Here is a 14,375-nt window from a genome sequence, read left to right on the forward strand (position 1 = left end):
CAAAATATTCTTATATATTACTAGCAAAAAAATTAAAATCCTTTCTCAGTATGACAGAAATCAAGAGGTTGACTTACCATCTTGTACTTAACAGGTTTTTCTGAAGCTTTATGTTGATTCACTTATGCTTAGAGGCAGAAAAACTTCATTGGGTACAGCAGAGCTTGGAAATGATTATGAACCATTGCCAACTGAAATCAATTAGAAAGGAAGTGAAACATCTGAAAGAATACTTTTGGATACTCGGCAATAAGATTTCATTCTAAAGGTATAATTTAAATGCAGCTTTTCAAGGAATTTAATAATTTAGTATGTATCTATTATTAAAATCAAGAACTCTGGGACAAAAAAAAAATCAATAAAAATTTCATGTCTCCTTTATTAGCACAGCTAATTGTGACTTTTACTTAATGTGCATTAAGTCAAATAAACAACTCAGAAGTTCACCAAATTAAAAACAAGGATCATTCATATCAGAATTCTGAAACCCAGTGGAGAAAATATAATAGAACTAACTTGGTCAAGTAATTCTCCATGCTGTTATTCGGAGGGTGTGGGAATTGAGGTAGGAAAACCTACATTTGCTCTTGGAGTAAGATTTCCATTGAGCACTAAAGGGATTATTGAAATTTTCCAACACAAGGGGGCTCCAGGACTGGCCTCGTGCTTAGAGTGCCAAGTAAAGATTTGTTCTGATCTTTCTCCACCTCAAGTTTGGTGCTGATCACTGCCAGCCTCTCATGAGTCCTGGGGAAGATGGAAAACACCAACATAATGATTTGCATTTTTAAAGTTGCCATATAGTAAATGGAATTCCCAATAAACTGTTTGAACACTGAAAACACAGAGGCAGACCTCCTGTAAACAATGATAGTTGTAACCTTATTCTAAAGAAGTACACATGTGTCTAGGGCTCTTCAAGTAACAAGACACAGTTGGGAGAGGAGAGAAAGGGCATCAGAGAGAAAGGGAGGTGGCCTCCCAGTCACATCTGCTTGCCCTCTGGGACACACCTGCCTCCAGGAAACAGTTCAGGGATTAAGAAACCCCCATCCCACCAAAGCTACTTTCAAGCATTTGCTTTCACCACTTGTATACACGTTTCACTCACGACTTCTGAGAAATTAAAGCTTTTGGCTCTAAGGAATCATCTAGATTCACAATCTAGAGGGGAGGACAAGAAAGTCATGAGTGATTGAAAAGAGCTAAAACAGCCCCAGGAATAATTACAAGTATCCCGTGCTTTTTCACAGTTCACTTTATGTTACTTCACTTCTAGGAAAGGCCTACGTCAGCATCTCTTTTTGATAATTTAAAAAAAAAATTTTTTTTTTTGAAGAGGACTTTTTTATTTCATATAAAAAGGTTCAGTGTACGTTTTACAGTAAGAGGCATCACGCTCCCCAAGCAGGGAGACTGGCCTGACTGAGCTCCTTCCCTGGGAGCCACACCCCACATCTTCAGTGTCAAGTCACCACAACCCTGAACCCTATATGGGAAGCACCTGTGCTTCACTTGTACATATTCATTTTAGGCTTCAAGTAGCAGAATGTGCCCTCGGGTACCTGCTTCTTGCTGTACACTGTTTTAGCTTATGAAAGGCTTCCTAGGAATGCTCTGCTTTCAGACAGTGGGAAAACTTGGACCTAGGCACTGGGGGTGCCATCTGCCCTTTACATCCTCCACACCCCCCACCCTCAGTCAGGTCACCATTCTATTTCTAGGACACTCTATGAAGTATCCTGTCTTTCACTCCTGTGTTAATTGCCCCCAGTTTCACAGCATGCCCTTATGCAGTGTGCTGCTGCTGCTAAGTCACTTTCAGTCATTTCCGACTCTGTGTGGTAAAACCCAAAAGGACCCAGTATTAACAGTTTGTCTTAGGGCGCCCTCTAGCAGTGACCATCTAGTTAGCTTTCACTTCCTACTAATCTTATGAACTGCGCTCTATAAAAATTAGGCTTTAGAAACAAATTAACGAACTAAATTTACTTTCTGTGATTCTGTGTTTTGACTTACTTGTCTAGTTTACCTTCCAATGACTTTCTAACTTCTAGTTCTACTAGGTAGAGTTGCTGATATTTTTCCCAACTCTGCTGTATGAGAATCTTCTTGCAAAGTTTTCACCTTGGAGAGTTCAGATTCCAAGTCTTTAATTCTGAGATCCATTTGACTTCTTATGGAAGCATTATTCTCTTGTAACTGCCTCTAAGTTCTCCCGAGAGCTGCTTGTTTCTAAGGCAAATTTAAAAAGATAAACATTTTAAAAATAATCATTAACCTGGAAAATTATATTTTCTCCCTTTAGTTTTGAGTCAGTGATTCAGAAAGCAATTTTAAAGGTTAAAAAAAAGAGCAGAAGTTTTAAAATAATTATTGTCAATGTGAAGTGAATTAAACGTGAATTATAAAATTAAAGTGGAATTATGGCCATAGTGGTGCTTATATAATCTGATAATTCAAAGAACAAGAGGATCAACTTAAAATTTTAAAAAATTGAACAAGACAACTTAAAAATAATTCAAGAGGATGGTACCAGTTCTAAACCACAATATTTTCTTTTCCTCCTAGTAGTCTTATTTTATTCCAATTGGTCTTATAAATGAAAGGATTCTCTAGTGAGAATCATTCTGATAGGTCAATTTGGTGATAACTGTGATGGAAACGGAAATATTTAATGGGAGAAATAAGTGTCCCCTTCCTTACAGAAAACTGCCAAGCCAACTGCTCTAAGGGAAGTAGAGGAAACACATAAGCTGTATAGATCCAAAACGTAATTTACAATGAGGTGAATTCAAGCACATGACAGATGAACAAATTAACCTGCAAACATAGGTTGACTGACTTTAATTTCTCTACAAGATCCTGTCTTGCCTTTCTTCAATCTCCTGTTTATAGTGCTCTACTTGACTGTGTTCTATAATATTCATTTCTATATAACTTCTGAGGTTCACTATTTCTTGCTCCAACTTATTTTTATTCTTCTCTAGTTTTTCACATTTCTTTTGCATTCCTTTCATAGATAATAACTCCTTTCAAAGAACTTGATTTTTGCATCCAGATGAAGACATTTTAAAGATGCAGTTTCCAGCTCTGCTGTAAGATTATCAATCTGCAAGAATAAAACAATACTGTTTGGTAATGAGGCAAGTGGACTGAACACAGCCTAACTCAAACCAGGACCAAATAGATACAATGGTATCTGTATTGTAGAATGTAGGACCAGGGATTACTCAGAGAATCAAGAAAGAAGTTCAAACCATCAAGAGTCACAAAATATATTCTTCACTGTCATAATCTTTGTCACACAACATTTGCCCTTGATATTACACTCTTTTCTATTTATTCTCCATAAAATGACTACAAGTCACCTCTTAGTACAATGTCTCTTACTCCTTCCCCCCATCTTAATGCCCCATGTTTTAAAGAATTTTTGAGGGATATGGTATTGTTATCTAGGATTGAGTTAATAAATGATTCCCAAAAGAAGATTGTGAAAATAAGACTCTCATTAATAAATCTTATAAATATGGATTCTAATCCCATAAGTCTTTTTCTGAACTATGAATACTTTTTGCTAATTTGAACTGCATTCCAAAGGAAAATAATTCAAAAGGTTAAAGAAATCTCATCTCCTAATAGCTTAGTGAGATGATCCATACATTTTTCTGAACAACAACAACAAAAAATGCCTCATTTTTGTAACCATTTGTTACTTTTCACAGAACAGAACATACCAAACAAAACAACAAACAAAATTTGTATGAAATTTCAGTGACACTGAGTTGCAAAGAACTTTCCTTTAGACAGAATGATTACTCGGTAGGTCGAGGTGAGTGGAGGTGGTGGTATTGAAACTGTCTACACGTTCTTTGACACTTTTCTCTGAAATTCCCTCCCCTTAAATATGTGCTGGCCTCAGTAACTGATTTCAAACTGGACAGAGTCTGAGGAAACTGACTTTTGCTCTGTGGGAAAGCCTACCCTTAGCATCAGTCACTATGCTGCGAAGAAGCCCAGACCACATATTGAGCACCTTGTCAGTGCCCTCACTGACCGACCTCAAATAATGTCCCATCCAAAAGCCAGCTCCAACTGCAAGACATGTGCATGAACTCATCTTCAGATGACTCTGGTCCCCACCTTCACGACATCCCAGCTGATGCCGATTGGAAAAGAAACGTGCTGGCCTCACTCACTGAGCCTTGCCCCAACACAACTTTTTGAACAAAGTAAATACTGTTTTGAGGCACTAGGCTTTGACGTGGTTTATTATACAATTTTCTGGCAGTAAATACCTGGCACAGATACTGATATTAAAAATGCCATTAAAAATAACTAAAAGATGTGAGAATGCCTTTCAACATGGAGGTAAGTGAGATCTGAATGGATGCAGAGAAAGAAATGAAAACCCAAAGGGCTTCATGACACTGTAAACTGAATCCTGATGGCCCTTAAAGAGGCTGCTGGTGACAGCTTCTAGGCAAGAGAAGAAAATGACACTGAAACACAGAGGAAAGGAGACTCTTGCTACAAACCAACTGAAAGTAACATCAATGAGAGGGATAAGCTATCAAAAAAAAAGGGGGGGGGACTATTAAATATAAAGGATCCAGGCTCAATTATATTTGGGTTCAATATCTGTTATCTCTTTTACAGCATCTCCACATGTCCAGTGGTCACATGATGCTAAAAGAGAGAAACAGCTTCTGGGCTCAGATCAAATCTAGGGTGCTGTCAGGAAAACACGGTTTCAAGGTGAAGCCTATAGACTGTAAAACCCTTCATTAAGACCCTAGAAAGACTTAAGGTAGTGCCTCAAATATCTTTAAAGATCTTAAGGGCATAAGAATTTTAAAGGCATCATCCTACAAAGCTTCACAAGAAGCCCAAGGTGCAGAGCTTCTCTCAAAAAATATTTTGAGATATTTTTTGAGATATTTGAGGATACCAAATATTTTGGTATCCTCTCCAATGACGTGAACCCCAATCCAATTCACAGGACACTAAAAACTTTAAAGAGAAACTTTGCAGCAAAAACAAAAACAAAAACAAAAAACAGTGCTTGGCCTAATAGAGACCAAGACATACAAATGAGAATAGGCCTTTGGGATTTTCTTAGAAGTTCAACAAAGAGGAAGCTGGCTTAAGAAAAATGACTCAGCTACAAACAGAGGTCATTTCCTATGAAAAGGACAGCACACAGAGCTCAGAGGGTAAAGCAAAAATGAAGCACTCTTATGGGCAGGACAAAGTCCTCATCAAAGGGCTGGCAGCACCAAACTGGACCTCAGAGCTGCTATAGAATACGGTGCCTCCTGTTTCCCATTTCTGATTGGGAAAGCCTAGTCATTCAGCAGGATGGTGGGGGTGTGGGTGGCAGATAACTTGTCCCTTTAGTTCTCAAGTCTTAGTACTGAGAAGGTTGTGCTCACAGGGTCACACTCTAGAAATCACACTCAGAAACTTCATCTGCATGTGCCACCTGTACCTGATGAAGACCATAAGACCTGTAGTGAGCCTGGGCCTGACACTGTTAACAACTGACACTTGTGAGGGAACAGGTAGGGAAAAGGGTATTTTTCATTGGAAGGAATATAAAAAATTGTGGCCAGTGAGTAACTGTGCTAGTTTTTAAATGTACCCATTAGTTTTAAAAACTTTATTCTGTAAAAAATGGTAGAATATAGGCCAAGTATAAGTGACTTGCTCCTATTGAACAGAAGATGATGAAAATGATGCTGTGTGAACTGCAAAGCGAGGTTAGACAAGACAGCAGAGCTTCTGCCTGGCTCTCAACCTGGGAACCAGGCTCCATGTTGCGAGTAAGCCCAGGCTGCAAAGAGAGCCTAGGTTCAGGGTAGGTGTTTAACTTCTCTGCCTTCACCAAAGTCAAGCCAACCACAGACACCAACTATCAGATATGGGAATGAACACACCTTCACCCGATTCCAGCCCCCAGCCCTCGAGCTGCCCCACCTGAAGCTGAGGGGACGAGAAGCCAGCCATCCTGGCCACCTTTTCCTAAGTGTAGATTTTGAACGAAACCAATGTTGTTTATTGAAGCCACTGAACTTAAAGCTGATTAGGAAAAAACAGAAAAATAGATTTTTGAAAAAGAGAAAATAAACATAACTTAAATGCAGGTAGAAACCGGTCTCCTATAAACTGGAATATGATAAAAGGTGAGATTTTTAATCACAATGTTGATGAGAAGAAGCATATAACTAGAAGGAAGACTTAAGAACTATTCAGGAAGAAGTTTTTTCAGGGTTCCCTTCAATTACAAATTCTTACAAATAGGCAGGTGTGACTCCTTAGAATTTCTGCTCAAGTTTGAAAGCAATGAAGACTAGTAAGCAATGAGACATATGATTTGAACTGTAAGAAATAACTAGAAATAGTTTAATTACCAAAGTCAGACTTTTGACCTCATCTCAATTTACTAAAATTCTAAAAGAGATGAGTAGCTTTGAGTAGTTACTAATCTAGAACTCAATCTTCATTGTCCTCTCCTCAGAGAGAGGAGAACACCACGAGATGCCACTTCATACTTGCTAGGATGGCTATACTCACAGAGACAGGTAATGACTAGTGTTGACAGGAATGTATAGAAATGGGAACATTTTACATACTTTGGATAAAAATATAAAATGATGCAGCCATGCTGGAAAACAGTATGGCAGGTCTTCAAAAGGTTAAACAGAGTTGCTGTGTAATACACCAATTCTGTTCAAAACTGTATTCCCAAAAGAAATGAAAAAATATGTTCACACCAAAACTGAAACATAAATGTTCACAGCAACATTACTGACATTGGCCAAAAAGTAGAAACAACCCCAAAGGTCCATAAGATGATGAATGGATAAATAAAATGTGGTATGTCCATACAATAAAATATTATTGAGCAATAAAAGCAAGGAAATACTGATACATGTTAGATGTACCTTGAAAATATTATGCTAAATGAAAGAAGGCAGTCACAAAAGATACCATATGGTGTGATTCCACTGACATGAAATGTCCAGAAAAGGGACATGTACACAGTTAGGGAGTGGAGTCATGGTTCCTTCAGGCTGGGAAGATCAGCAAAAAAAAAAAAAAAAAAAACTGGCACAGGGTGATTTCTTTGGAGGGTGATGAAAATGTTCTAATGTGGTAATGCCTGTATAATTCTTTAAACACAATAAAGTTACTGAAGTGTACAGTTTAAACGAATGAACTGCATGGTATGTTCATTAGATTTCAACAAACCTGTCACCAAAAACAATAGATGCTTTGGGGTCATTAATGCTTTGCTGCTCAGCTTCAGATCACCAGCCAGGGTTCAAGACAGAGAGAGTCAAGAGTGTGTCCTTTTATCTCAAAATGATATAGGGAAAAGCTGTCTTTTTTACTGGTGTCCAACCTAAAAAAATGAATAGACAAATCTGTGTTTCACTGCCCAAAGCATGGAATGATTTTTATTTCCCCAAATTAAGTGATTTTGGGGTTCTAAACTGATTAAAAATTACCTTATGTATTAGCATATTAATTTGAATATCCATTTCAGTTTGCCTGGTTTTTAAATCTCCGTGAAAATTAAGCTCTCCATGTTCATATTCATTTAACTTCCTTCTTGTCATTTTTAAGAGTTTCTTAAATCTGTAGAAATGTATAGAATGAGTAAGTTATTTAAAAGCAGATATTTAATAATTAAACAGATATATGTTCTATCAGATAAAACAAACCAATCTATAAATTATAATCCTTTCTCATTGTTCAAACTTAATATTCCTTGAAAGCATAATAACTAAATTCTAATCTTAGATTATGAAGAAAAATTTTTATCACATTTAAATATATTGTGTGTGATATATGTAATATATGAGTTCGTATAAATAAGTTAACATCAATTTTTAGCATGCTAGTGTGAAATATCAATTTATTATTAAATATTATTATAAACCAGAGATCAGTATTCAAAATAAAATTGAAGAGATATTATATATGAATGTTTTCTGAAAAGACACAAGACACATTTGTTCCTACTGACCACAACCTCTACAAAAAGAAAAGGAAGTAGATACAAAAAACCAACAAGATTCTTACTCAAAATTGAAAAAAAAAAAATGGAGCCTGAGTTAAGCAGGAAATAACCCAGGCTGAGAGTTTTAGAAGAAAGGAAATCAGAAGAGAGAGAGGGGTTACCAGTCTCTTCAAGACTGTTTTAAGAGATGTAGAAATCTTGCCTAGCACATTGTTAACAAAATGCAAAGCAATGTAGAGAAAATTAAAAGAGAAAAATATTAATGAGAATCAGAGAAGAATCCTTTGTATAATCATCCCTTGGCATCCACAGAGGACTGGTTCAAAAATCCCCCAACACTCCGTGGATACAAAATCCATGGATGCTCAAGTTTCCCTAAGGACATCTTCCCTATATTTTCAGTCATCCCTAGATCACTTACATTATCTAATACAATGTAAACGCTTTGTAAATAGTTATAAATACAGTGTAAACACTATGGAAATAGTTGCCAGCTTGAGACCAATCCAAGTTTTGCTTTTTGGAACTTTCTCAATTTTTTTTTTCCCTGAATACTTTTGATCTTGGGTTGGCTGCATCTTTAGATGATGAGGCTTAACTGCACTCAGCAAAAAAAAAAAAAGAAGAAGAAGAAGAAGCAGTTTTTTTTATCTTACTGATCAAAACATGGTCACTAATTTTATTATTCTTTAAGTTACACATATATTTTTGTATGTACATTTTACAACTAAAATTTTGGGGCAAAAAGAAAATATAAGCCAAATTAAGATACTTTTTAATGTTGTTCAACAATAACACAGGTAGGATTTTAGATAATAAATTACTTGAATGATGAAGGGAAGGAACATAATTAAAAGAAGGTAGGATTACCAAAAAGAACAAAGATACTTTGCAGAAGTAAAATTTCAGCATAAATGATGAAGAAGAGAGTGACATTACTATATGCAGAGGCATGGTTGTTACTGTTTTAGAAATCATTACAGATAAGTATAGCACTGCTGCACTCAAAAACATTTCAGATTGTGCTGACTTTCCACAGTAAACTTTGAAATAGGATAATGTGTTTAATTATGAAAATGCACATAAAAATGAATTTGTGTCTAAGGTTTTAAATAAAATAAAATTATATTTTATTAGTAGTTGAGATTATCATAAATATTAAAATCTTACCCAGTAATCTCTTTTTCTAACTCATTGTTTTTCTTCTTTTCTTGGTCCAAGCTATTTTCCAGAGATTATTTTAATTCAATGTATTTCTTTAATTGTTCCTTTTCATCCTCAGACTTAGAAAAAAAAATTTAAGAAAATTATTTTTAAACACCTAGAGAGACTTATATACTTTCTTAAAAATATTATTTCTCATGAGTTCACAAGTTAATATGAATTTATAGTAAACACAGTTTTTAAACCTGATTGATGCCAATAACAGATTTCAAAATTGATGACTTTTCCTAAACCAACTTAAAATGATTTTTCATTTCATCATTTTTGTGGAATTTAAATTGCCAGCATTTATTTGTTAAAAATAGAGACTTTTACACAGAAAATATTAAATGTTAATGAAAGTTTTTTTAAACACTGCCTATATTTACATTTTACTTTCTAAAGATGCTCTAAAATCATTTTCATCAATGGTTCAAGATATTCCAGGTTTTGTTAAGTCACACCATACTAAAATAATCTTTGAAAAATTCCCATGCAACCCCCAACTCTTAAAAAAAGAAAAAATCCAACAAATGAAAAATACAGTCGTTCAGAAAAATGGTTCTATACAGACATAGTGTTCATTCTTAATGAAGAGAACAAACCACAATATTTAAAATGATTCATTCTCAGAAATCTCACAGAGAGATCTGGATTACAAAGGAAACTCAAAATTCTCAATCAAATAATTACTCAAATTTCTGGACTCAAATAGATGTTTGTGTACCAATGTTCAAAGCAGCATTATTAACGATAGTCAGAAGGTGGAATTTCATTGACAGATGAATGAATAAACAAAATGTGGTATATATAAAATACTGCTTTTGGACTGTCACAATTTTTAAAATCTTACTATAAAAATCATTAAATTTATGAATTCAGTTGATTTCTTCTATAGAGGAATCAAAGCACTAGTAGCATGCAGTATCAATAAAAATACAACAAGCTAACCAATGAGACTTTTCATATTGTCCAAAATATTCTTATATATTACTAGCAAAAAAATTTAAATCCTTTCTCAGTATGACAGAAATTAAGAGGTTGACTTACCAATCTTGTACTTAACAGGTTTTTCTGAAGCTGGTCAATTTTATCCACTTGCTTTTTGACTGTAGTTTGTAACTTGACATTTTCAATTTCAAGCCTAAAATGCAGATTTTAAAATAATTATTCTCGGGGGGGGAGGAGCCAAGATGGCGGAGGAGTAGGACGGGGAGAACACTTTCTCCCCCACAAATTCATCAAAAGTGCATTTAAACGTCGAGTAAATTCCACAAAACAACTTCTGAATGCCGGCAGAGGACATCAGGCACCCAGAAAAGCAACCCAACTCTTCGAAAGGAGGTAGGAAAAAATATTAAAGACAAAAAAAAGAGACAAAAGAGGGAGGGACGGAGTTCCGTCCCGGGAAGGGAGTCTTAAAAAGAGAGAAGTTTCCAAACACCAGGAAACCTTCTCACTGCCGAATCTGTGCCGAGCTTTGGTAGCACAGAGGGCAACATAACAGGGAGAAAAAATACATAAACAATTAAAACTTGCAGATTGCGAGCCCTACGGTAACTCCCCCAGTGGAGAAGCAGCGCAGACGCCTGCATCCATCATTAGCAAGCGGGGGCTGGGCAGGAGGCCTGGCGCGGGCTGCATTGCTGAGAGTAAGAATCTGGCCTGAATACCCTGAGCGCTATCTGAGCGAAATAATTTGGGCTAGCAAACCAGACTGTGGGATATCTACCACGCGAAAAGCCAGCCCTAACCTAAGACCGCCAGGCCCGCGCATGGAACAAAGGACTGAACAGAGATAGCCGGCTGCAGACCTTCCCCCTCCGGTGACAGGCAGCCAGAGCCGGAAGAGGGCAATCGCAGCCCCAGAGAGACATTATCTATAAAACTGTAAGCAGGCTTCTTTGCTAACTAAAACTTCTTGGGGGTCTGGACGGTTAACATCTGCCTGAGAAGGTGCACCGGTTTTACACCCAGATAACCAAGTGGCGGGGAGGCGATAAGTCGCAGCATTGGCGCTCGCCAAACACCTCATCACCTGAGCTGCTCGGACCTGGGAAGAGCACAAAACGCAGGCCCAACTGAGTCTGCGCCTCTGAGGACTACCCGAGTGCCTGAACCTGAGCGGCTTGGACCTGGGAGGTGCATGCAGCCCAGGGCCGGCCTCGGATTGTTCCCGGCGGAACAACCTAGAGTCCGAGCAGTGTGGACAGGGAGGCTACACACGCCGTGAGCGGGGGCAGACCCAGTGTGGCTGAGGCACTGCGAGCGCACGCCAGTGCTATTTGTTTGCAGCATCCCTCCCTCCCTCCCCACAGCGCGACTGAACAAGTAAGCCTAAAAAAAAAAAAAGTGTCCTCCACCGTGCCCTTTGTGTCAGGGCGGAAACCAGATACTGAAGAGATTAGCAAACAGAAGAAGATATAACAGAGGGAAACGCCTTGGAAGCTACAGGCAATAGATCAAAACCCTGTGGTTACTACGGACTACATAGGAAGGGGCCTATAGATCTTGAGAAATATAAGTCTGACCAAGGAACTAGCCAAAAATGAACTAAACCCACAACACCCACAAAAAAACCAAGAAAGTCCTAGATATATTTTTATTATTTTTACGATCATTCTTTCTTTTTTTTTTAATTAAAAAAAAATTTTTAAGTCCTCTATTGTTCCTTTAATTTTCACTTTTATAACCTATTACTTTGCAAAAAAAAAGACCCTATTTTTTTCTTCTTCAGCAAACTTCATATATATATATTTTATAATTTTTTGACCTTGTTTTTAGTTTTTTGTTTTTTGTTTTTGTTTTTTTCTTCTTTTCTTTAACATTGTATTTTTGAAATTCCAAACTCTATTCTAGATTTTTAATTTTCACTTTTTGGTATATGTTATCAATTTTGTACCTATAGTTTTTTTTTTTTATATAATTTCTGTGACTTTTTTTTTTCTTCTTCTCTGTTTCTTTCTCTTCTTCTTTTATATAAAATTGTATATCTGAAATTCCAAACTCTACTCTAGATTTTTAATTTATGCTTTTTGGTATTTGATATCAATTTTGTACCTTTATTTTCTTTATAATTTTTGTGACATTGTTTGTATTGGTTTGTTTGTTTTCTCTCTTTATTTTTCTTCTTCTTTTTTTTTTAACATTGTATTTTTGAAATTCCAAACTCTACTCTAGATTTTTAATTTTTGCTTTCTGGTATTAGTTATCAATTTTGTACCTGTACTTTCTTTATAATTTTCATGACCTTGTTTGTTTTTGTTTGTTCATTTTTTCTCTCTTTTTCTTCTTCTTTTCTTTAACATCGTATTTTTGAAATTCCAAACTCTACTCTAGATTTTTAATTTTTGCTTTTATGTATTTGTTACCAATTTTGAACCTTTAAGGACCCAATCTTCAGGACCCATTTTTCACTAGGGAGTGAGATTACTGGCTTGACTGCTCTCTCTCCCTTTGGACTCTCCTTTTTCTCCACCAGGTTGCCTATGTCTCCTCCCTAACCTCTCTCTACTCTACCTAACTCTGTGAATTTCTGTGTGTTCCAGACGGTGGAGAACACTTAGGGAACTGATTACTGGCTGGATCTGTCTCCCTCCTTTTCATTCCCCCCTTTTATCCTTCTGGCCACCTCTGTCACCTTCCTCCTTCTTCTCTTCTCTGTATAACTCCGTGAACATCTCTGAGTGGTCCAGTTGTGGAGTGCACATAAAGAAGTGACTACTGGCTAGCCCACTCTCTCCACTATTGATTCACCTCATCTCATTTGGGTCACCTCTAACTCCCTCCTCCCTCTTCTCTTCTCCATGTAACCCTGTGAACCTCTCTGAGTGACCGTCACTGTAGAGAAACTTTTCATCTTTAATGTAGATGTTTTATCAATGGTGCTGTATAGAAGGAGAAGTTTTGAAACTACTGTAAAAATAAGACCGATAACCGGAAGCAGGAGACTTAAGTCCAAAACCTGACTCAAGGAACTCCTGACTCCAAGGAACATTAATTGACAGGAGCTCATCAAATGCCTCCATACCGACACTGAAACCAAGCACCACACAAGGGCCAATAAGTTCCAAGGCAAGACATACCAAGCAGATTCTCCAGCAACAAAGGAACACAGCCCTGAGCTTCAAGATACAGGCTGCCCAAAGTCACCCCAAAACTATAGACATCTCATAACTCATTACTGGACATTTCATTGCACTCCAGAGAGAAGAAATACAGCTCCACCCACCAGAACACCGACACAAGCTTCCCTAACCAGGAAACCTTGACAAGCCACCTGTACGAACCCACACACAGTGAGGAAATGCCACAATAAAGAGAACTCCACAAACTGCCAGAATACAGAAAGGACACCCCAAACTCAGCAATTTAAACAAGATGAAGAGACAGAGGAATACTCAGCAGATAAAGGAACAGGATAAATGCCCACCAAACCAAACAAAAGAGGAAGAGATAGGGAATATACCTGATAAAGAATTCCGAATAATGATAGTGAAATTGATCCAAAATCTTGAAACTAAAATGGAATTACAGATAAATAGCCTGGAGACAAGGATTGAGAAGATGCAAGAAAGGTTTAACAAGGACCTAGAAGAAATAAAAAAGAGTCAATATATAATGAATAATGCAATAAATGAAATTAAAAACACTCTGGAGGCAACAAATAGCAGAATAACAGAGGCAGAAGATAGGATTAGTGAATTAGAAGATAGAATGGTAGAAATAAATGAATCAGAGAGGATAAAAGAAAAACGAATTAAAAGAAATGAGGACAATCTCAGAGACCTCCAGGACAATATTAAACGCTACAACATTCGAATCATAGGGGTCCCAGAAGAAGAAGACAAAAAGAACGACCATGAGAAAATACTTGAGGAGATAATAGTTGAAAACTTCCCTAAAAGGGGGAAGGAAATAATCACCCAAGTCCAAGAAACCCAGAGAGTCCCAAACAGGATAAACCCAAGAAGAAACACCCCAAGACACATATAAATCAAATTAACAAAGATCAAACACAAAGAACAAATATTAAAAGCAGCAAGGGAAAAACAACAAATAACACAAAAGGGAATTCCAATAAGGATTACAGCTGATCTTTCAATAGAAACTCTTCAAGCCAGGAGGGAATGGCAAGACATAC

General features: G+C 36.9%; 1 long non-coding RNA gene across 1 annotated transcript; it reads right to left on the reverse strand.

Annotated features, from left to right (window-relative positions):
* Positions 1-7,260: 7,260 nt before the first annotated feature.
* Positions 7,261-10,866, reverse strand: LOC132344233 (uncharacterized). Its single transcript, XR_009493410.1, has 4 exons — positions 10,283-10,866; positions 9,200-9,312; positions 7,515-7,644; positions 7,261-7,408 (listed from the first exon to the last, which is right to left on the reverse strand). It is a non-coding gene; the product is annotated as an uncharacterized lncRNA (long non-coding RNA).
* Positions 10,867-14,375: the final 3,509 nt, after the last annotated feature.

The sequence above is a fragment of the Bos taurus genome, chromosome 29 (genome assembly GCF_002263795.3).
Source record: "Bos taurus isolate L1 Dominette 01449 registration number 42190680 breed Hereford chromosome 29, ARS-UCD2.0, whole genome shotgun sequence".
In the NCBI taxonomy this organism is placed as follows: Eukaryota; Metazoa; Chordata; class Mammalia; order Artiodactyla; family Bovidae; genus Bos; species Bos taurus.